Here is a 24,576-nt window from a genome sequence, read left to right on the forward strand (position 1 = left end):
CCTCCCTCTTCTCTCTTTCTTTCTTTCTTATCTAAATTTTCTTTTGGAGTCAATTCTCTTCAGCCTCAAGAACTTCTTTTATTTCTAATAATGTGGATCTGTTGGTAACAGATTCAGTTTTCAGATATCTGAAGAGGTCTTCACCTTTGTATTTGAAGGGTATGTTTGCTGAGTATAGAATTCTGAGTCACCTCAATTTAAAAATCTTAAGTAAGTAAATAAGAATTCCGGATTGGCAGATATTTCCTTTCTGTATTTTAGAGATGTTGTTCCATTGTATTCTCATCTCCATTGTTTCTGTTGTGAAGTTAACCGTTATTCATATTACTCCATCCCTACATTATCATGCTTTTTTTTTCTTTTTGTTTTGCTGTTTCCAAGATTTTCTCTTTGTCTTTGATTTTCAGCAGTTTGACCATGACATGCCAACATGTGGGTTTCTTTGTATGTATCCTGCTTAGGTTTATTGAACTATCTGGATTGAGAAGGTTATGGTTTTTCATCAAATTTGGGGAAATTTAAATTATTATTCTTTCAAATAATATTTTTTGCCCCTTTTTCTCTTTTTTCTCTTTTTCCTCCTTCTGGGACTCCAGTTACACATTTTTAAATTACTTGTTCTCGTCTCACGAGTCAATATCTTTTCAATCGGTTTCTGTTTTTCAGAATCGATCATTTTCATTAATCAATCTGCAAGTTCACTGATCATTTATTTTGTCGTATGTAATCTGCTATTAAACCTATCCAATTTTTCATTTTGGATATTTCACTTTTTAATTCCAAAATTGCCCTTTGGTTGTTTTTTATGGTTTCTGTTGCTCTACTGAAATACTCTAGCTGTCCTTTTATTATAAAAATTTTTGCCTTGGCGGCCAGCCCCGTGGCCAAGTGGTTAAGTTCTCGCGCTCTGCTTCGGCGGCCCAGGGTTTCACTGGTTCGGATCCTGGGCGCAGACATGGCACTGCTCATTGGGCCATGCTGAGGTGGCATCCCACATGCCACAACTAGAGGCACCCACAACTAAAAATACACAACTATGTACCAGGGGGTTTTGGGAGAAAAAGGAAAAATAAAATCTTTTAAAGAAAAATTTAAAAAAAAAGAATTTTTGCCTTGAATTCCTTGAATATATTTATGACTCTTTTTTTTTTTTTTTTTTGGTGAGGAATATTGTCCTGAGCTAACATCTGTTGCCCACCTTCCTTTTTTTTTCCTCCCCAGAGACCCAAAGTGGTTAAGTTTGCATGCTCCACTTTGGTGACCCAGGGTTCCCAGGTTTGGATCCTGGGCATGGACCTCCACACCCACAGCCACGCTGTGGTGGCCTCCCATGAACTAGAATGACCTACAACTAGGATATACAACTATGCACTGGGGCTTTGGGGAGAAAAAAACAAAAGAGGAAGATTGGCAACAGATGTTAGCTCAGGGCCAATCTTCCTCATCAGAAAAGCATACCTCAAAAAACAAAAAACCCAACAGGTCAAAACACTGATTACACTCACTGCTGGGACCACCAACACTGATTGTGGGCTGCAGAATCTCTTCTTCTGTGCCAACAAGGCCACCAGGGAACAGAAGTGCAGAACAGTAATATGTCCCCAGGGCTCCTGCAGCCTTCTCCTCCCCTCTCCCCCGCAACCCCCAAGATCCTCCTGTGGCTGATGCTGGGCAGAGTGAGGGAGTCCTAGGCATCAGCAAGATGGAAAACCTCTGGAAGTCACCCAGGACAGGCTTTAGAGGCAGAGGGTTGAGACAGGAGAGAATATGGTGGTCACCAAGATCCTGGTGATAGCCCTGAGAAAACCGTGGCCCTGAGAGGACCAGCGATTGGCAAGACACACCATAAACCTATTACAGAGTGGACACAACCCAGAAATCCTTTGATCATGTCACACAGCTGCCCTGCTGCCCTCTAACAGACATTTCCTGGAGGTTACTGGCCCTCTGTGCCCCTTACAGAGGCTAATATTACACCCTTTATAGTCACCATTCAAGAGCTGGAGCCCCGTGGGCTAATTCATTTTTACAAGAGCAATGCAAGTGCACCTGTCAGCAAAGAGCTGAGAGGCACTGGAGGGGTCTTGAGGAGGAAGAGCACTGGACTGGGAGACCACAGTCCCCCCTCAACACCCCAATAAGTTGTGTCATGTTGAGTAAATCACTTTCTCCCTGAGCCTGTGTCCTCTTCTAAAATCTAAACACCACTCACACCCTTGCCTCGTCCCTCCCTCCCTCCCATCCTTTCTTCCTCCACTCGAGCATTCAAACATTCGCTGAACTCCTGCCAGAAGCGAGTTGGTCTCTCCTGGATAGCTTCTGTGCTCCATCAACTTCCCTGGTTCCTGTGGGGGTCAAATAAGAAGCGAACGTGATGGCGTTCGGCAGAGCAGAAGGGCCTTTCCAGGCACAAGACGTGACTGCTATTTTTAAAGCGTTCCTATTTGAAAGGCAGGGCTTGATTTAGCATGACGAGGTACAGTAACAATGGCCTGGCTGCAGGGGAGCTCTAGAATGATCCTTCTGAGTTCAATTCTAGTGAAAGCTGAACAGACCCACTGTGTTGTCTGGCCAGCCCATAAGCTGGCACAGGTCCACCCTGCCTGCCCTCTCTGTCCTGTGCCTCCCTCCTGTCCCCAGAGCACAGAGCAGGCGAGCAGGAGGGAGTCCGGGCTCCCTCACGCTGCTCACCTTAATCCTCAGCCAACCCCGTGAGAAAGAGAGCATAGCACATTGATGTTTGGGGGAGTTTCCTTTAGAATCTGGGGGTCAGAACATGGTTCAGAATTTTATTACAGGCTTATGTGTCCAGCTCCAGGCACAAGCAGAATCAATCAGGAGTGGACGTCCATGGCTTCCATTGGCTCATCTGTTCAATGGGGACATAGACAAGATCCGTTTAGCCTTCATATTCCCATAATTCTACAATTCCAACTCTAAAGCTGAGAAGAAAGTATAAAACGAAGACTTCTTGTTACCACATCCCTCTACAAAGATCCCCAGCAAATAAAAGCAAGACACATCCTTTTGTTGTCAGACGTCTTGCTAAAGTGCTTTGCAAATTGAAGAACCCATGAAAGTTAGGGTGCATCATGATTCTATCTCCTGGGGCTCAATTTCTCTGTCTGTAAAATGGGTTAGTTAGATCATAGTGCTGGTCAGTGACAGCTTTTGCTGACTTGTTTCAAAATGGGCAAAGGATGTGAGAACAATGTCATTCAATTTTTATAAAGTTACATTTATTCTGTTTCTAAATTCTGTGATGATTCCTTCAATTTCTGGTAAACACATATCCCTTTTTTAAAGTCAGGGTAATAGAAGATGATTTTCTTATTGCTGTTGCTGTGGTTTGTTTTTCGCTTTTGAGTATCTTGCTGGCAACCCCACGTTGGTCATTGTAGTTTTAAAATTTATTTTCCTGGTCCGTGAAGTACAACCAACTGGAACTGATGGACCACAGCTCTTGTTTCTAACAAGTCTGTGTGTTATCTATTTTAGCAAATGAATGAGAGCATTTTTAACATGAGGCTCTCTCAGTCTTTCTCTTGTCACCCAAAGCCTAGCACCCACTCTTCATTCCAGCCGCTGCTCCTCCAGATAAGCTTAATCTCCACCTGGAACATCCCTCCCCTTCCGGGCCAGGCTCCTCCCTTCCCTCTAAACTCAAGCAAAGACTTGCCTGTTTCACAAAGCTTTCCTGAACTGCTCCACCCCGTTCCAGCCACTGTAATCTAAGTGATTACAGCCTGATGTCATGAATGCCGAGAAGTGAGACCAACTCCTGTCAGAGAGCATAGGCTGTCTGGAATATGTGTTTCTCTTTGTCTCACAGCAATGCCTTTCTCTACTTAATATTCTGTAACCACTTCCAAAAAGTTAATAAGTCAGAACATTTAGAACTGGAAGAATTCTCGGAGGCTGAGTGACTTGCCCAAGGTCACAAAGCTGGTTTGGGGAAGAGAAGGGACCAGATCCAGCCACCTTTGTTTTCTCTTCCTGCCAGAGTTGGTGACATTGGCCATACTGCCCTCCCTTCACAAATCCTCGGAGAAACTCTGCCCACTTTTTTTTTTCTTGATGAAGAGTAGCCCTGAGCTAACATCTGTGCCCATCTTCCTCTACTTTATATGTGGGACACCTGCCACAGTACAGCTTGATAAGTGGTGCCATGTCCGCACCCGGGATCTGAACCGGCAAACCCTGTGCCACTGAAGCGGAACGTGAGAACTTAACTGCTGGGCTGGCCCCTCTGCCCATTTTAATGCACCAACTTAACCCCTACTGGGTGCTTTCAGAACTTAGCCCGGTGGGACTTACCTCTCAGATAAAGAGTGCTCTTAGAGATTGATGACCAGCTATAGCAGTTTCCCAGAAATCGCCTGTGCCCTGAATTGATCAAAACCCTCAGCTAGCCATTTCTAAGGCAGGTCCTTGGCTGGGGGCTTGAAGTCACCCCACACATTCTGCAGCTGCCAATGGTCTGCCCTCTGCAAAGGACAGAACTTTGATGTCTAATCATTTCAGGAAGCTCCTCTATCCTTTCGAGCAGAGCTGCACATGGATTTCACACCACAATGGCCCAGGCGCACATCTTAACGTAAACATCGTATTCCTTTATGTCCTATGACTTCCACCACCAAACATGGCTTTTATTTTAGTTATTTCCATTTGAGATAAGTGCAACTTTTGTCTTGATTGTAAAATACTGACCGAAGAAAATGGCCATTAGAAGTTATCTTTAAAGACAAATTTAGTAACTCTTTCAGAGGAAAGACCTCAAAAATGCTGGAGGGATGCTGTCTCAACAGCATGAGTGGGTTTCAGCTGTCCTCGTCTGTCACTGGCAGGGTGGTGGTCGGTGGTGGGTCAGACAACTGTGAGGTGCTGGAAGCTCAGCTGCTGCCCACGCCACACAGAAGGTTCTGGAACCTGGGGGTGCTCAGCAAGGAGGTTACTCAAGACCCCTTCCTCCTCCATTGACTACTTCCGAGCTGTGCTGATTTGACAGGGCCTGTTTGTAACATTCTCCAGACCCACCTGAACGCTCCCCGAGCCAAAAACTTACAGTAAATCTTCACGAGCTCTCAAGAGTTAGGGGGGACTCAGCTCACCCATGCTTAGTCACTTTGTGCCGTGGTGGGAAAAGAAAACGTGAAGAAAATCTCCTCTTCTCTTTCCACGGGTGTAATATTGCTCACCACCCCCCCAACTTTTGGATAGGAAAGCCAGACATCAGCTTGCCTTGCACATAACAAAAGCAAAAGGAGGATTTCGCTTGTGCATCCACATTCTCAACAAAGCCTTAGAATGCTGTGAAGGATTTTCAGGCAATGAGGTCTCTGTAACAGCTAAAGACAGCTACACAAGGCTGCTCCTCTCTCAGCACCCACCCAGCCAAGCCCCATCTGTGCGCAGCAAGGCTGGCCTCTCCGATGACCTGCAGTCTAGTAGGGGAGCAGAAATCTAAAACCGCCTTCCCGGCATGGGATCCGATGCCCAGAGGAGCATTTCTGACGATAAGCGCTACAGAGATTTGATAAACACAGAGTGCCAGGCGCTGGGCTTTCTGTGCTCCGGGCGGGCGATAAGTGTGACCTACAGCAGCCGGGGAAGGCTTCACACATGAGGTGGGAGCCGAGTCTTTGGAAAGTGGCTTTTCGTTGGGAGAAAGAAGGGGGCAGTGCAGGAGTAAACACAGGAGGCTGGATGAAGCCCGATGCATTTGGGGGTCACTGAGGTGGAGTGAGACGGGGAAGGAGGCGGAGGCCCTGGAAGCCCAGTGGAGGGTGTGCACGCTGAGTCTTCTGCATGGGCTACCCTGCCCCTTACCTCTTTCCTCTGAGAGGCACGCCTGCCTCTCTCCTTTGTCCAGCTGGTGCCTACTTGACCTTCAAGACCAGGGGCATATGTCACTCTTCTGGGAAGCCCTTGCTGTCCTCCCTGCCCCCCTCTGTGTCTGAGCTGCCCCTGTCCTGTGTCCCCATGGCCCTTGGTACACACGGTGATAAGGATTGGGTTGCTGGTCGAGTTCCCATGTAGGTGGTGACCGCCGTCAGGCTGTACCCCGGTGCCTGGCTCTGTGCCCGGCATATAGTCAGCATTCAAATCACAGTCTGCAGAACTTGGACCTGGGTGCAGAGGGAGGAGCTGTGGAACTCTGAAAGTTGCGGGGGGTGGGGATGCACTCTGCTCCCCGATGGGGAACAACAGGGATTAGCGGGGAGCGTCCCTCACTGGCGCGGCTGCTGGAGAAGACTCCATCATCTCTAGGCTTAGGCATCTGCATTCCCTGAGCCCTGCCAAATCCATCAAGGCTCAATGGCCACCAAGGAAATCAGATACCTCTCAATGCCTCAGTTTCACCATTGAAGAAACACTCAGTTTCTCAGATATTGGCACAGAATTGTCAGATGTTATTGAAATCTTTACCTTTGACCCAGCAATCCCACCCCTGGGAATCTGTTCCACAGGAATAACAGTATATTCCAGAACATAAGGCACATATGAGGATGTTGATTGCATCTTTGTGGTGGCAAAACACCAGAAACACAGGGAATGCCATCAAGGAGCACACGGATAACTGTTATGACATATCCACACCGTGGAATGCACGTGCCATTGGGAAGGGGGATGCCCACGTCAACGAAGTGACTTGGAATGATTTCCTGAGGTCTTGCAGAGTGAGAGTGGTAAGATGTGACTTTCCTTTACTTGCCTTTCTCTTCCTTTCTGGAACAACTCACCCTAAAGCCACTTGTGGGGCTGAGCCGGGAGGCAGCCATTGGTGTTGAGGTTTGCTCAGAGTGAGGAGAGCATCCTTGTGGGACAAGTCAGATTCTGAACAGAGCGTGGAAGGAGTCCACATACCAGGGACCTGTGTTGGGGGATCCGTAACTGGTGTATTAAGTTAAGAATATGCAGATTCTGACCTGCAGAATGAGGAGGCACAAGCCCCCACACCCTCCATGGGGTGGGCAGGCAGCTCCCTCAGCATCCCAGCTCCCACTCTGGGGAAGTGGAAACCCCCGGGTCGTTTTGAGTGACGGTGCAGTTTCAATATACTCACACAAAGGAAGTAAAGTCATGAGATTTGTTACTTACACATCCCAGAAACAGGGTGGGAGGCCACCCACGCCCCCACCGGCAATGAGCTGGAGGAAGGGCAGTCCTGGTCCCAGGTCATGAGCGAGCAGAAAACAGAGGGCAAGGTGGCAAGCACCTATTACTTATGAGGTAGATGGGACGGAGGTCACTAACTTTTCATGAGCTTACCTCGTAAGTGGTTATTTTAAAAGGTGCCCCAGGAAAAGGGAAGTGGGAACTTATGGTGGGGATCCTAAGTGAAGGTCCTTATTAAATGTCCAGACTCTGGGTGGGGGCAGGCTTGTCATACTGTGAAATGCCCAGGCAGTGCCTCAGAACAGCAATTTTCTCATCACAGGACCCTGAGCAGAGTGAGGAGGGTGAAAATGTAAGGGGTGGCCCAATGAGAGTGTCAGGGTCTGAGGGGGTGAGGAGGGTGTCTGTTTGGAGGGGCTGCCTGGTGTGGAAAGGAAGCCCAGCAAAGAGAAGGCATCCTCCAGGGGCTGGGGCGAGCCTGGTCTGGGGTCTCAGAGCCCCAGCCGGGTGAGGAGGGGCTCACATGGGGGCATCCCAGGCTGGGATGAGAAGCCCAGGAAGGCTGGGAGGAACTCTGCCTGCGGGACAGCGCAGCATGGGTGCTGGAGCCACAGTAGGGGCGGGGACGGAGCACAAAAGGAGGGGAAAAGGGAGTGTAATGTAGAGTGAGGCTGTAGGAGAGGGGATAGAGGCACGATGGGGGATTTTTTACATGCATGGAAGTAGATATATTAAAGATGATGGAGGCAGGTTCTCCACTCTCAGAGAGGGGAGGTACAGAGAAGGACAACTCGAAAACTGGAATAAACCCTGCAGAGTGTTAAATTGGAAGTGAAGGTATCAGTGTGAATTCATGGTGGTCAATATACATAATAAGTATAGATTCAAACGTGTGTATGTATAGATGCAAACACACATCTATCTGCATGTGTGTGAGTATATATACAAGTGTATGTGTGTGCATAAATATGCACGCGTGTGCCCTTGTGGTGTATGGCTATACATGCATACATATGCGTGTGTATGTATATGTAATCTCTAACTCTGTTGACAGGGAGCAGCCACTCCCCGACAGCAGTGAGAGTGTCTAGTACTCAGATCTTGGCTTTTATATATTTATTTATTTGTTACATTTTTGTTGTTGAGGAAGATTGGCCCTGAGCTAACATCTATTGCCAATCTTCCTCTTTTTCATTTTCTTGATTGAGGAAGACTGTCACTGAGCTAACTGAGGAAGAACAAAATCTTCCTCTATTTTTCATGTGGGATGCCACCACCGCATGGCTTGATGAGCGGTGTGCGGGTCTGCGCCCAGGATCCCGACTGGTAAAGCGCGAACTCAACCACTACACCACTACAGAGAAATATGGACTCCTACGTGGTAAGTTGTACAGAAGTGACCTCGGCGGGAGGCAGGAGCAAAAGAGAGAAGGAGGAGGCAAGCATCAGGAGAACAAGAAAAAGATTACAGTAAAAATAAACATGGGCAATGTATGTAAACGTTATCGTGTACTTAATATAAGGCACTGTGTATGTATTTCTCTGCTAGGGCCGCCATAAGAGAATATCACAGACTGGGAGGCTTAAATGAGAGACTTATCTCCTCAGAGTCCTGGAGGTCAGAAGTCCAAGATCAAGGTGTGGGCAGGGTTGGTTTCATCCTGGACTTGCAGATGGCCAACTTCTCGCCGTGTCCCCACATGGTCTTGCCTCTGCGCATGCGGGCATCCCTGGTGTCTATGTGTCCAGATATCCTCTTCTTATAAGGACACTAGTCATAATGGATTGGGACCCATTCTAACAGCCTCATTTGAACTTTATCACCTCTTTAAAGGCCCTGTCTCCAAATGCAGACATTCTGAGTACCAAGGGTTAGGACATCAACATATAAATTTGGGAGGGACAGGATCCAGGCCGTATCAGTGTGGATACATGTGTGAGTGTACATATGTACACATGTGTACAGATGTGTGTGCATGCATGTGTGTGGATCTATGTTTGTGTGTGTGTATATGAAAGCCTTGACTGATCATCCTGTGTGTTCCCAGTTCTAGCAAACATCCATTCTGATTTGTTCTGGACTCCTTGTTGAAGGAGATTTGGTGACTTTTGCTCGTTAAAAAAATAAATTTTTATAGGGTTGTGTGCTTCCTGAGTTTTCTCAATTCCAGCCAAAAGCAAGAGTGATTCAGTTGCTTCAGTTTAGGTTAATCCAGTCTTGGTAAATGACGCAGGTTTGGGCAGCCCTCTCTGATCGCAGGATGTTTATGAAATGACACACGGAGTCCTCTTCCCTTTGGGGTCAGAGGGTCAGAGACCACACTCTACTGCTAGATGACAGTTCCACTTCTCATGAAAGTTATGCCTTTGTCCTCATCATTTCTTTGTCTTATACATCTCTCTGGGACCTCTTCAATACAATTTTGTCTCCCCCGACCCCCACTTATTTTTCTTTTCCCTGCACCATTTGGTTTCAGCTAATTCAGTTCCACGCATTTGGAACTGACTTCTCCCTTAACGAAGTCCCACATACCCATACTGAATGAACAGTCCAACACAGCCTAAAGAAAGAAAATACACGCCATCTCCAGAGTCTGGTTTATAAAAAGAACAATCAGTGTTTTCTTTGGGACGCCCATTTCAGATATGGTGTTGTGGCGTCTCAATTCCGCGTCTTGTCATGCCCACAGAGATGGGGGAAGTGTTTTTCCTCCTCTAGAAATGCCTCGGATAAAACTGCAGATGTCTCCTTTTTCTTTTTTCCAATCCCTGTAGCCAGGATGTGCAAACCATGAAGGAGACGGAAATAAGGTGCCATGCACAGCTCCTAAACAGACCAAGTTGTACCAGTTATGTGTTGTAGCATTCCTCAAACCAAATGCTGGAATCGTGAGTGCACACATTTTGCAAGGACATAGCAGAGAAAGAACTGAGGGATTCTGAAAGTTTAGCCTCTTTGGTGGAGAGCAAAGAGCGCTGGCCTTGAGCTAGTCTCACTCCGCTGTTTACTCCCTGGGTGACCTCACCTGTCCCGTCTTCTCACCTGTGTCATGGACAAGGGCACTCCTGCTTATGTCTTCACTGGACGGCCAGCCAGGTTCTAGATCACACATGAACACATCCACTAAATGGCAGAGCCCCGTGTAAATGGAGGGTAAGAGGAGGCGTTGAGGTAGTAGAGATGAGAGGGCTGGCTGGGAGGCAGGAAATCTGGGGTAGGGATCTCCCTCGGTCCTTTCCTCTGAACCTCGGGTCACTCACTGGGAAAACAAGGATAGGCGAGCCAACCTCACAGCTGCCCATTCCACAGCTGGACTATCCGGGGGACATTCAGACAGCATTTTCCCAGGATGCTCTATCATCCTGTTTCAGAAAGTGGAAAGGCTGTCTCTCTAAGGATGCTGCTGTATGGGGTAGGGAGGGGAGGGTGAGGGGGTCAAGAGAGCAGAGCCCACAGCACCTGGGAGGTTTGAATCCCAGCTTTTAAAAATCACAAACTCTGCTCAGGTCTTCCTCAGCCCCCAGCCTCTCCTTGGGGAGGTCTTCCTCTTCACGACGTACATACACACCGGAGGGGTCTCATGCTGTGCTGCTGGCTGGGCAGCTGTCCTCATCCTGCTCCTGTCAGGTTCACGAGGCCTCAGCACACACCACAAGGTGGAGTCAACGACTCAGTCTCCCTCAGGGAGAGGGTGGCTTCGGAGTCCTACTCCGACCAGAGGGCAATCTCCCTGCCAAGTGTGATTTTTCTCACTCCAGCACACTCCAGAAAGTGAGGTGGCGGGGAGCTGTGTCCTGCTTGCCCGTCGGCCCAAGTTTGCAAAGTGTCATAGCAAGCAATGTGCTGTCTCTACCAGCTCACAATGGACAGAGAACGTGCGTGTATTTCTTCAGTATTCTTCTCAGGCTAGGGGTTCATTCACTCAGTTGTTCATTCATATCGTTATGGAAACCTACCCTATTCTGCAGCATGCAGGGCCTGAGCACACACAGATGAATGACATCATCCTTGCTCTTGGAGAGTCCCTGGTGTCATGAGAGATGAGCATATGGAAGGCGTGGGCGTTCAATAAATACTTGATTAGTGCACAAATATGAGATCATTGCCCACATGTTAGATGCCCCTCTCTGCTAATGTGGAATATTGACTTATTCATCAAAACCATTTAGAGACTGTGGCTAGAGAATAACCCAGTCTAAGGGACCCACATGAGGAACCAATCCTTGTCCTTGATCCCTTGAGGCCGGGTCTCTTATAATCCACGAAACAAGTTACTAAAGTTTTAAAGTTTGTAAGTAGGAAGGGCTGAATACTGGTCGTGACTGAAAATCACATTTTGGGGTCTTTGTTTTCATTAGGAAATATATTTTTTTTCCTGCTCAGTAGTTGAAGCCAGTGACGGCACAGATTGCTGTGTACCAGCGTACATCCCTCTGAGGGGACCCTGGGTGGCTACTGCCTATGGAATCAATCCATCACCAGGACACTGACACCACTTGGAATGCCAAGGGCTTGCTCCACAACCCAAAAAGGAAAGGAGAAAGGCTCCTGGTGAGTCTGTGTCATAGGGCTCCTCCTGGCTCTGTCCCCTTTCAGCTATGCCAGAAGCCACCTCGCCCAGGAAGACTTCCAGAGTCATCCTGCCTGACAACCCACCTTGGAGCCTCTTAGCACACAGGCATATGGTTTGTATATTCCATTACAGAGTTCCACCAACCATCAAAATAATCACTGTTTTCCCCTGAAACCCTCAAACCACTGGTTTATCTACTAATCTGTGCTCTCTTTGGGGAATTTTTATTTGGCCTGGCAGAATAGAGGTTACAAATATGTGATCTGTAGACTAGGAAGATAAACATATATTTAATCAAAATCTTACTCTTTGGTTAGAAAAGTAAATCATCACAAATACTTAGAATGCTAAATGCTCGTTATGCATTTCCGTGATCTTCACTGCGATATTACCACTGTGATGGCAAATGTTGGTGAATTTGAACTAAACTATTTCCACCAGAACCTGCCACTCAAACCCATGTTTGCAGAGGACTTTCTGTTTACAAAAATATTACACATACTTTTTATCAATAAATGTCTCGATAGCATTGTAACATAGATACAGCTATTTCTGTTTTACAGATGACAAGAAAGACATTCACACTGTTCGAGATCATGTAGGTGATAAGAACAGCTTTCCAGCCCTGGTGTTCTGATATATCCCATTATTTTTTACCCCTTTATAATGTCCACACATGATACATACAAGGGCCACTGTACTCATTATAACGCAGGCTCTTCAAACGATTCAACATGTTTCATATCTAGATTGGTGCTTGACACTTACAGGCACAAATAATAAAGATTCTAGAAGTGGACATCTCCCCCTACTTCCTGCCCACACTTAGATAATGATTCTCCTGTTGACTGCAACCAGGTCTCCTCTGTCCTCTTTGACTCAAAGTTTTGAGCACATAACAAGCTCGTGCTGCATTTGCCGAATAAGTTAATGAATGTTTTCTGTGAAGCTAGAGATTCAGTCCCTATCCTCTTTTATGTGAACTTTGGAGGTTATGTTGCTAAAATGAGTTGTCCTCAGCCATCTGGGGCACTTGGCTGCGTCTGCCTCTAGGGGTGAAGCTCACTTCTCCCTCCCCAGGAAATTACACTCAAGGGGCTTTCCAGCCACCATAAGAGCAAAACAAGGGTGAGGAGAGGCAGGATGATTCCAGGCTGGTGGGGAATGGTGAGAAAGGTCTATGTTATCTGTCTCTGATCTCTGGGCTCACATCAGCCGCTTTGCAAAGCCGGCTCCCTCCAGGGGATTTGGATAATGGCCCATCTTCCAGAGCAAATAAACAGTTTGTGCTTGCAGAGCTCTTTAAAGAGTTGTTGATGGTTTTAGGGTTAGAAGTTTCCACCAGCGTCTATTCCTGTGGAGCTCCTCTGAGTTCCAGCCACCCCCTGTGCCACAAGCCCCCAGGCGAACGTGTCTCTAGAGCAATGAGCTTCATTTGGAGGGTCATAATGTGTACTGGCCATTACAGACGCCCCCTGAGAGACGGCCAGTGCAACAGCATGTCCCGCTGCATGCTGCGTGCTCAGAAAACAGCTTAGAACAATAGCTTTCTGCCCCTGTTCTGCAATAAAGGGCATCATTTTGAGAGAAAAGGGGGCTATGCTTAGCTCACTCATGGGGAAAATTACAGGTAACAAAAGTGTAACATTACAAGAATATATTAGAATTTTGATGACTGCTCCTTATAATGTGGTCACTAATGTTTCTTTCTCCCCCCAATATCTAACATTATAACAGCTATATCTTAGAGACTTTGTTTCATTTTCTGAGAAAGAAAGACAATTTTGTTACACCTGAAGTTCTACTCATACTAAGGAATTCTAGGACTTTATAACAAAATACATCACCTAGGGAGGATATTTTAGAAGTTTGGGTTTATGTTCTCCCCTCTCCAACTCGGCATTTCATGGAACTTCCTGACATTCATTAAACAGAACCATAATCAAGAGAATGTTAAGAGTTCAAGTGACTTTTTGATTAAGGAAAACACTATACAAAACCAACTGAAAATTACAGGAAACTATTAAAGTAGTCTGATGGGAAATGTACAGACATCAATATCTTTCCTACAAACAAGGAAAAATCAGTTATAAAGCCCAAAAGTTCCCAGGCTTGCTATCAATAACAACAAAAACAAGTAAACTTGGGGAAAATCTTATATAAAATGCACAGGAATTATACATAGATACATATAGGAATTATACATAACTGAGTGACATAAATTGAGAGAGAAAATATTACGGGATGGGGAGATTGGGAAGGTTGAAGTATTGTAAAAATGGCAGTTCTTCCCCCAAAGAATTGAGATGTTCTATTTAATCACAAAGAAAATTAAAAAAAATTTTTTAACTTGAGAGAGTTAACATAAAGTTTACCTGGAAGATAGTTGAATAGTAAGAATAGCCAGTGAATAGTGTAGGGGAGGAAGATATTTCCTCTTCCCAAATGTGGGTTCGTCTGGCCAGAGAACAAATTAAATTCACATGAGACAGAATAGCAAGAGAAAATTAAACAAAGCTTTATGAGGAACCATGGCCCGGGGCCTTTCTTCCCGAAGGAAGAAAGGGCACCAAAGAAGTGGGGTGCACAGAGTGGTTATATACCCCCAAACAGGGTGTTTCACATGTGATTGAAGTGTCCCTCCCACAATAGTTACAAGATTGCCCTGTCGGCACAGCGCTTGATGGACACAGCAGGTAGTGGGTTTGCTATCTTGGTGGGCATAGCAGGAGGCAAGTCTATCGTTTGGAGCTGGGTGGTCACAGGTGAGCACAGCAATCAGTTCCTAGCCTAAGGAAAGATGCTTAATCCTTAAAGAAATACCAACGTTGGGAGGGGGAGGGAAGTCAGTTACAGGAGGTTACCAGAGAAGCACAATAAAATGCAGATTTAAGTATTTGCCTTTGGTATTGATTAAGAGTTTCTAGAGAGAAGGTCATCTCCTTTCTTATTCCTGGTACAGAGAGGGAGGCACCTTTTACAGATAGAGATTTACCTTACAAATGTAAATGTGTCCTAACAAAGGGCAAGTTCCATTCCTCCTTCCCTGTCCCAGTTTATCAAAAGCAATCAGCCTCAAATAATCCTGATGCCAAAGAGACCTATCTTGGGGTGGCCAATTCCAGGTCCCCACAATAGGAATGGTAAGGTCTACAGAAAACTTTGTCTATATTCACAGTAGCATTATAGACGTATAAGACAGGAAAATAAACAGAACAGAGCTGAGAACCGTAAACAGATCTTCGTATATATAAAAAGTATATATTTTATAAAAGTGACATCACAAATCAATGGAGATGGGTATTTTTTAAAGTAATGGTGCTGGGAAATTTTCTTGACATTTTGTGAAAAGTAGCATTCGTTTTTCATCTCACATCCCTAATAAATTTCATTTGAATTAAATAATAATATAGAGAAAATAACTCCATAAAAATAATAATATATGTTAAAACTTTATGTCCTCTCGGTAAGGCAAGTGTCATGGCACAAAAACAGTGGAAGAAATAAAAGAACACTATCTATTTAAATTTTGAACACCTTTGTATGTTAAAACTCCTTAAATACAAAGGCCAAAAATAAGCTGGGAAAAAATTGTTGGCACGAATTTCCAGCTTCCTAAAATGCACTGGGCTTGCCTTGATCTCTGTTCCAGCAGAGAATGGGCTATTTCTGTGCCGATGTGGGCTGTCCTGATCCTCTTCTTGCTTTCATGGCCCCTGTGCCCATGCACCAGAGACAGTGGAAATTCCACCGTTTACTTACTGAATATCTCTATAAAATATCTAATTGTTTCCGTACCTAAGGACTTCATCAGGGTGAGTGTACTTTTAGAAGTGTATTACTTTAGGCTTCGATTTTTAAAACTGGAAATATGATACGGTGCCTTTAGGAGAAGTCAGTTCTAAATTCTCAGGGGAGCAAAACTTGGAATTAGAAGGAGTAAACCTAACCAAATTTCAAGTGAATACTTGATGGGAGCAAAGAGGAACTTCACTGAGAAGAAGATATTACTCTGTTGATACGACCAGAGGTCCCTGAAGGCACTTCAGTGACTGGCAGATAAGTGAAGCCAGGAATTCTCTAACTTGTTCGGTTCCTGGCAGGTACAACTTACCTAGCGAACAAAATCCATGAGTTATTTATCTGTTCATTTCCAGTATAAAATGAATTCCAATTGTACTTACAGAAAATATCTATTGAAGGTGTGCGATATAAAATCACAGCCACATGCACACATGTTTGTTAGAAGGGAATAAAAACAGGTTCATTTGCAACTTCTGCTTCTGATCAAGGTGGAGTAACAGATCAGATTGACCCTCCTGCCTGAAACAATCATAAAAACCAAAGGAAATTCATCAAGCAGCAGTTTTCAAGGCACCGGACATCAGGTAACGAAGGAGAGTAATCCTGAGAGATGGGAAATAAAAAAGGTGAGCCCAGTGGTCACCCCAGCCTACTGCCTTGAGAGAGTTCCCAGGCCATGGCACAGGGACAGAGAATCCAGGGGGTGCCCAGGGGAGTCCTGGGTAAACAGAGCTCCACTGAATAAACAGAGCAGAGAGTACAGGAGACCAAGGTGCCTGGAGTTTGCAGAGTAAAGTACCAGAGAGGAGACAGCTGCATGGAGGGAGAAGTCCTGAGATCTGCAGAGGGTTCCCCTCAAGAATTCAGCAGGGTACTGATGGCACATGCACATGAGGAAACCATCTGTGGCTGGAGAAAGAACTGTCTAAGAGGATTAGAGAGAAAAGATCCAGAAATAGTGCCTGTCCCCATGGCAAGACAGAAAAGCATCATAATTAATGGGTCATTGGGTAGGGTACTCAAAGTTGTCTTTTGTCAGTAGTGTGGAACAATTAGCCTGAGACTCAATGCTGTTCTGTTCCAACCAAATTCTTTTTTTTTTTACTTTTTTTTTTTTGGTGAGGAAGATTGGCCCTGAGCTAGCATCTGTTGTCAATCTTCCTCTTTCTTTGCTTTTTTCTCCCCAAAGCCCCAGTACATAGTTGTGTATCCCAGTTGTAGGTCATTCTAGGTCTTCTATGTGGGACACCACCACAGCATGGTGGTCTGCACCTAGGATCCAAACCAGCAAACCCCAGGCCACTGAAGTGGAGCACACAAACTTAACCACTCAGCCATGGGGCCGCCCCTGTTCCAACCAAATTCTTAAAAGCAAGATCCAAACTTTTTTCCAAGTAATTTAACTGCATCTCAAAACAAAGATCAAGAATATTTATGGATATACAAAAATACTAAGCACAAAACAAACTAAAATTCACCAAGCATGCAAAGAAACACGAAAATAACTATGAGGAGGAGAAAAATCAACCCATCAAAACCACCCAGAAGTGATCCAGTGTTAGAATTAGCAGACAAGGAAATAAATCAGTGATAACTGTATCGCTATATTCTAGATGTTCGAGTAGTTAAGTAGACCTGAATCAAACATCTAGAGACGAAAACTACAAATTATTAGCTGAAAAATACATGGGATGTAATTAATAACTGATGAGACCTTGCAGAAGAAAAAATAGTGACTTTGAAAACAGCGAGAGAAACTATTCAAAATAAAATACAAAAAAGAACTTTAAAAAAATGATAAAATCATCAGCAAACTGTGGGACAACTTCAGATGGCCTAATATATGTATATTGGGAGTCCCCGAAGAAGAGTAGAGAAGGGGACAACAGAAAAACTATTTTAAAGAAATAACAGATGGAATTTTTCCAAATTTGGTGAAAAGTATAAACCCATTGATCTGAGATGTTTATCTAACTGTGAGCACAAGAAACATCAAAATATCACTCCAGGTTACTTCATACTCAAATCACCAGCCACTGATAAAGAAAACATCTGAAAAGCAGCTGAAGAAAAAAAACATAATACATACATAGGAGCAAAGATAAGGATGACAGTAGATTTCTTTTGGGAACCAATGCAAGCAAGAAAATAGTGGAGCAACATCTTTAAAGTATTGGGGAAAAAAATCCAAAACTCTATACCCAAGAAAGTACCAAATCAAAATTAAAACAAAAATTTTAAATTGTAAAACTGTTGAGACAATTCACCTCCAACAGAGCCATGTTACAAGGAATTTTAATGGAAGCTTTTCAGACAAAAAGAAGTGGCACCAAGTGGAAATGTGGATTCACATTGTGTTTTTTCAAGCTTGGCATTGTTGACATTTGGGCCCAGATAATTCTCTGATGTAGAAGGGCTGTCCTGTGCACTGTCCTATGTTTGTCAGCATCCCTGGCCTCTACTTTCTGTTTTGTTTTGTTTTTTAAGATCGGCACCTGGGGGGCTGGTCCCGTGGCTGAGTGGTTAAATTTGAGCGCTCTTCTTCGGAGGACCTGGGTTTCGCCAGTTGGGATCCTGGATATGGACATGGCACAGTTCATCAGGTCATGTTGAGGCAGCATCCCACATGCCACTGTTAGAAGGACCCACAACTAAAATATACAACTATGTACTGGGGGGATTTGGGGAGGGAAAAAAAAGAGATTGGAACCTGAGTTAACATCTGTTGCCAATCTTTGTCTTTTTCTTCTTCTTCTTCCTCTCCCCAAAGCCCCCAGTACATAGTCATACATTCTAGTTGTAGGTCCTTCTGGTTCTGCTATGTGGGACGCCACCTCAGCATGGATCGATGAGTGGTGCTAGGTCTGTGCCCAGGATCCAAGCTGGTGAAACCCTGGGCTGCCAAAGCAGAGACTGCAAACTTAACCACTCAGCCACAGGGCCTGCCTCTCCCCTCTGGATGCTAGTAGCAACTGACCTCAGTTGTCACAGTATGATTTCATTTACATAAAACTCTAGGAAATGTAGGCTGATCTATAGACAGCACCTCAGTGACAGGGTGGAGAGGACGGGGCGGGGGAGGAGGGATGATTATAAAGAGGGTGAGGACGTTTTGGGAGGTTGGATATATTTATTGTCTTGACTGTGGTAACAGTGTTATGGGTGCATACATGTCAAAATTTATCAAATTCTCACACTTGCAATATGTACAGTTTACCATACACCACTTATATCTCAAAAAGCTGGCTGTTTGTTTTTTTAAAAAAGATCCTACGATACTGAGGTTGAGGGCCTGCTTCAAAGGTTGAAGGGCTTTTCCAGAGTGGGTGAAGGGACCTTGAGCCAGGGGTTGAGTTACGCAGCTACATTAGGGATGATCATTTCAAAGTAAGCCAATTTTTACTCCAAAATACAGAATGCGGGTACTGCCCTAGAGAAGATGCACTCACAAAGTTGTTTAAATATCCATGAGTGCCTGGAAAGTGCCAAGCACTCCTCTGGGCAATGAGGATGCATCAGGGAACAAGGGACCCAAATCCCCATTGTCTTCCGACACTGTCAACCTACACTGTTAGTGGGGGAGATTGAAAGTAAACCCAACAACTATGGAAAATGTGCTTTAAAGAGTGAATGCTCAGAAAGCAAAGACTGTGTGTCTGCATCGGGTGTCAGGATGGGGGAGATGTTGTAACTATAAAAATAGACAGGATGGCCCTGCTGACCTGAGCACTGAGTACATCCTGAAGGAGAGGTAACGAGGATACTGGGTAAAGCATCCAAGCAGAGGTAAGGTCCTGCAGGGAAGCTGGGGAGCATATAAGGGCGCCTGGCAATCACCCCAGTGAGAGGCCATGGTGGCTTGGACCAAGGCGGTGGCAGTGAAGGTGGAGACAAGTGTCCGATTCTGCACATCTGGCTAAGATGGAGAAGACAGGGTGCCCGTGCGTGCGAGAGAATGAGGAGTCAAGATCGACATCAAGGCTTTTGGTCTGAGCAGCTGGAAGAATGGAATTGCTGTTAACCCAGAGTTTGAGTGTCTCAACTTGCAAGCTCGCTTTAAAATTCCTTTCAAAAAGTTGAAAACCTGAGCTCAGGTTTTTGCTGTTTTTGTTGTTCATTGATCCATTTATTTATTTTTGACAAATAAAAATTATGTATATTTAAGGTGTACAAGGTGACATTTTGATGTATGCATATACACATTGTGAAATGATGGCCACCATCAAACTAACTAACATATCCATCGCCTCTTATAGTTACCATTTGCATGTGTGGCAAGAACATTTGGAATCTTCAAGTATATGATTTCAAATTTCAAGTATATGATTCATTATTATTATTAACTACAGTCGCCATTGAGCTGAGGTTTTTTTAAAGGCTGTTACTAGAGATATTTCAAGCTTAAAAATAAAACTAGTTCGTTTGCTAATTGCTGCTTCAGTTGTCTGTTTGAAAACTAGTAGCAGCCAAACAAGTCTAAGAAAAAAATTTTGCCAGAGAGAAAAATTGAAACTGAGCAGCTCTTTTCTCGTCATGAATGGCGAGTGGGGTGACAGAGGAAGTCTGGTTTTAGCTGGAGCTAAAATGGATCCAGTTCGGGCAAAAATAGTGCTTCGCAGGAGTATACTTTGAGAAAGAGAAGCTCTACATCATATAATCTAATACTCATTCCCTTGTGGCTTCAGCCACCCGTGTAAAGCTGATAAGCAGAGTGGCAGAGAAAAGTAGCTAGATCATCTTTGGGTCCTGATGTGAGCAGCTAAGAGAGGGAGCGTGGAGGCAGGAGCAGCCACCTTTGAGGGGGAAGATGCAAGGAATTGACTCCTGAGAGGCAGGGAGCTTGGCCAGGTGCTGATCCTCAGCTGGGCAGAGGAGGAGGGGGCTCCCTTTAAGGTATGGAGGGAAAAGAGATGTCGGAGGAAATTCCCTGCCTGTCAAAGATGATAAGAGGGATGACAAGGTTTGCTGTCCGCCTGCCACCCCTCAACACTCACAGAATTCAACCATCGGAATCGTGTGTGTGTGCGAACGTGTGCTGAAGGGTGACCGAGTGACAAACTGGAGCCCAAATGGGTGAGCAGACCCTCAGACTGAAGTCTGCACAGTCCAGAGGACCATGACTCAAGTTGAAAGTTAATGGCCCCAGGCTTGCCCCAGCTGACCCCACAGCCCCTGGGGCAGCCCAGGCAAGGGGTTTTTCTAAGCACTGTGCAATTTTAGTCACTAACCACATGTGGCTGTGCAACTTTATATTTAAATTAGTTAAAATGAAATAAAACTTACAATGCAGTTCCTTAGTTGGACTTGCTACATTTCAAAGTTCAATAGCCACATGTGGCAGCTTGCCACCCTATTGGGGAGTGCACATACAGAAACCTTCGATCATTGCTGACAGTTCTAACGGGCAACGTCTATAGGGGCGGAGGAGACCAGCTGCTCAATTCTGCATGTGTTTAAGTGACCTCGGTGACATCTGATCAGGTCCTCTCCAAGCTGAGACCCATCATCATGATGGACATGCAGGGAAAATTCCAGAGCGTCAAAGAGATGACCATGGCCTCCGTGTCCTCACTTTACATTCACAGAATTACATTCACGGGGGTCCTGCCGGAGAGTCCCCAGAAAATATCTCATTTTGCCAAAATGTTCACTCTTTCTAAATCTTGGTTCACGATAAAGCTTTTATAACAAAGCATTTTCATGTTTCTACACTACTCCCTAATTATGAGTTACACACATACATATCTATGGCTATTCTGTGGAGCAGGACAAGGGACAGCATGAAATTGGTGACGTGACCCTAAATGGGTCACCTGGGCTGTCTGGAATTCAATTCCTCCAACCATAAAATGAAGTAGCTGTGTTACAATTTCAGGGATCTGTGTCTGTCTGAACTAATCAGATTTTGGAAGCTGAGTAAGTGACTTTAACTGTTGGCCAAATTCTTAGGAGGGTTCCACGAACTTGCGTGCTCAACTCCCCAAAACAGTGGGAAACCACAGTTCTAGAGAGTTGCAGGAAAACAAGCCCCACAGCTACGGAGCTACTTACCCAAACTCATAAAAACTATCAGAGCAGGAATGGAATCCAGATCTTCAGACTCGCTGTCTTTCTGCTATCCCACGCTGCGACGTCACGTACTGTGCAGCACATGAAAAGCGACCAGGAGATAGGACTTGCCCACACGGACTTAACCACAGCACGAATCTGGGAACAATCAGAAGATGCCGTAATTTAGACGAAAGAGATTGGTGTTCTGTGGGGCCTCCCGATGTCCCGACGACACAGCATTGACCAGATTTTGTTTCTACCGCAGCTTTCAATTTGACGATGGATATTTCTGGGTTCTGCACAAAGCCAGCACAAAACTCAGCATCTGGTGCAATGAGAACATCTCACAATATGGAAACACAGTTCCTCTTCCAGACCGGCAGAGTTGGAGCGTAAGCAGGTGAGGGTGCTGAGTCCCCGGATGGCGTCAGCAGCATTCCCGAGCTATCTCCCAGAGCTGCAGGCCATTTCAACAAAGGGCAAGAAGACGCACCTGCTGCGGCTGCTGGCACTGGCTGTCAGCGAGGATTTGCCCTGTCACACAGACAACCGGCGGGGCTGAGGGAGAGACGTGAATTTCGTCACTGGCACACTGACATAAATTGGAGTTGAGCTGGAATGTCACTGGCCTTTTGCTGGCTCAGGGGGTCTTTTCCAACCACAAGCTGCTGGACTCAGTGACAACAGCTCTGTAGAGTTGGAATCCAAGGCAGGCCTGCCAAGTGACCCTGGGCAACCTGTGAGCAAGCGAGCCTGTCACCAACCAGGAAGGGCTGGTTCATGGTGGTACAATCGCTGAGGAAGAACATTCTGGAGCCTGGTTTCACTCACCTTTGGCTGTCTCCTTTACTTATTTGTCAACATTATAAATAAGAGGCAAATGACAGGACCTTAGGATGTCGAAATGTGAATTATCTTTTTTTTACCTAGATATCTGAAGGTACTGACCAGAAGATAAGACCTCAAATAAAACCAAATGTTTTTACGAAGTGAACTTTAACTTTGCATATGTTACACCCAATTATCAATGAACAAAAGTTGTTTATGGATTTATTTACCGTTTGGCAAGGATTCAGTCACCTAGTCGCCGGTCCCACGGAAAATGATCGAGTAAACAAAAATCCTCTGGGACTGGCTCAAGACATCTGCTTTAGCACAAGTAAAGGAAATGGAGAGAAAAACAGATACTTTCTCCGAAAGAAAATGTGAGCTTGGAAGGAATATTTTGGTTACTTAGAATCAACTCAATGTGTATCATTGAAATTTCACAAAAATCTTAGTTCTCATGTGAATTGGAGACCGCTCAAAGAGCATGAGCTTGCCAAGCTTGAGTTTTTCAATAGAAGCTGCATTATTTTGAGGGTCTGAGCCCATGGCTCTGATGCAAATGGGATTGAGTGGTTAACTAAGATTATCCAGAAAGTTTGGTGGCAGTTTCTGTGGATAGAACCCAAGAAGAGGCAGTAAAAGATGAAGGATGCTATTTCAGGATCTACTCCTAATCAGCTGAGTAATGTAAGGCCCATCACTTACCTCTCTGAGCCTCTTTTTTCATCTCTAAAATAAAGGATTTGGACCAGTAGTTCTCATTTGGTGACATTTAGCAATATTTGCGACATTTTGTCATGACTTAGGGGGTAGGGTGTTACTGGCGTCTAGTGGATACAGACCAAGGATGCTGTTAGGTTGAGCAATCCTGGTTTCAACTAGATTGGTCTAGATCTTCAACCAAGTAACGTCCAGCTCAAACATCCTAGGGTTCAATAGATAGTTCAATATATTTCTTCCATTCTACATCCTTTATTTTCAAATCATCCCAAATTATTTATCTTCAACGTAAATAGTAATTTTCATGTTACCAAAAACACATGGATAATAAGCACTTTTTTAAGGTTTAAAAAACAACGACGACAGCAATAGAATAAGGCTTCCTCAGTTCTTGGAAACAGCCGCTTAATAAATATTTACAATGGCAGTTGGCAACGACTCAAAGCTTTCCAGGATATAATGCACATCCCAGCAGTAAACTTCATCTCTCGGGAATCTCTCTTAATAATGTTGTTTGGATGATGTTTACCGAATAAATGATTCATCGAATAACATCTTTGTTGTTGAAAGAAAGATGGAGCTTATAAAAGTGCTGGACTGTGGGAACCAGGGAGGCAAGGACATCCATGTATGATTTTGGTTGGACCTACCCACAGATTTCGAAAATGAAATAAAGCTAAAAATGTTTTCCCTGTAAAACGCCCTTTCACATTCCTCTTTTCCAACAGATGCTTTGTTTAGAGGAAAATGCATTTTCTGTGCTGATCCCCACCCTTCCCCTGAAGCCTGAGTCAGATACCCTTCATCTTGGTGCTTCTATAGAACCCCGTGATACCTGTGGCATTGAACTTCTTGCATTTTATTATAAATGTTGTTTTATTTGACTGTCTGGCCTTCTGGACTCTAAGTTTCCCAGAAAAAGCCTGTACTTTGTTATTTCTCATCTTCAGCTCCTAGCCACATAGACATACAGTAGGCGCATCATAAATATCGGCCGACGCTGGTCAAAATGGCAGACTTAGCAAGTCTCACTGGCTCTTCACACAGAGCAATGCTAGTTAGCATCATTGTTGGATAGAGAGCCAAGCTCAAAAGCAAGAGAGGATTTCCCTAGGTGCTAGAGTCATAGAAGCAACTCGAAAACAAAGAGGCAGCTCTTAGGTTTCAACATGAGTTGAGACCATGGAATGCCATACATCCCTTGGCGCTGGGGTTTAATGCCCAAGGAGGAACAGAAGTCATGGATTCAAGCCTTATGTGTGCTGAGCAGCTGGAACTGAAGCCAAACCCAGGTTATGGCGGCTGACTCCCTTGCTACAGCAAGCTCCGAATAAACAGCTTTTGCTTCTTATGAACAAAAACCATTACCACACTTGCTGATTTTAGCTTTTATCACACGTTAATTCTTTTCTCTAAAAAATCAATTATTTCACCCTCTAAAATTATCTGAAGAAAAGAGGTGAAAACATTTTTTACAGTT

At 44.8% G+C, this 24,576-nt stretch overlaps 1 long non-coding RNA gene across 1 annotated transcript in view; it reads right to left on the reverse strand.

Annotated features, from left to right (window-relative positions):
- Positions 1 to 23,074, reverse strand: part of LOC139039931 (uncharacterized) — a 30,277-nt gene extending 7,203 nt beyond the window's left edge. Inside the window, exon 1 of the long non-coding RNA XR_011493375.1 lies at positions 21,549 to 23,074. This is a non-coding gene — a long non-coding RNA (uncharacterized lncRNA). The remainder of the gene's footprint in view (positions 1 to 21,548) is intronic.
- Positions 23,075 to 24,576: the final 1,502 nt, after the last annotated feature.

Source organism: Equus asinus, chromosome 1 (genome assembly GCF_041296235.1).
Source record: "Equus asinus isolate D_3611 breed Donkey chromosome 1, EquAss-T2T_v2, whole genome shotgun sequence".
Taxonomy (NCBI): domain Eukaryota; kingdom Metazoa; phylum Chordata; class Mammalia; order Perissodactyla; family Equidae; genus Equus; species Equus asinus.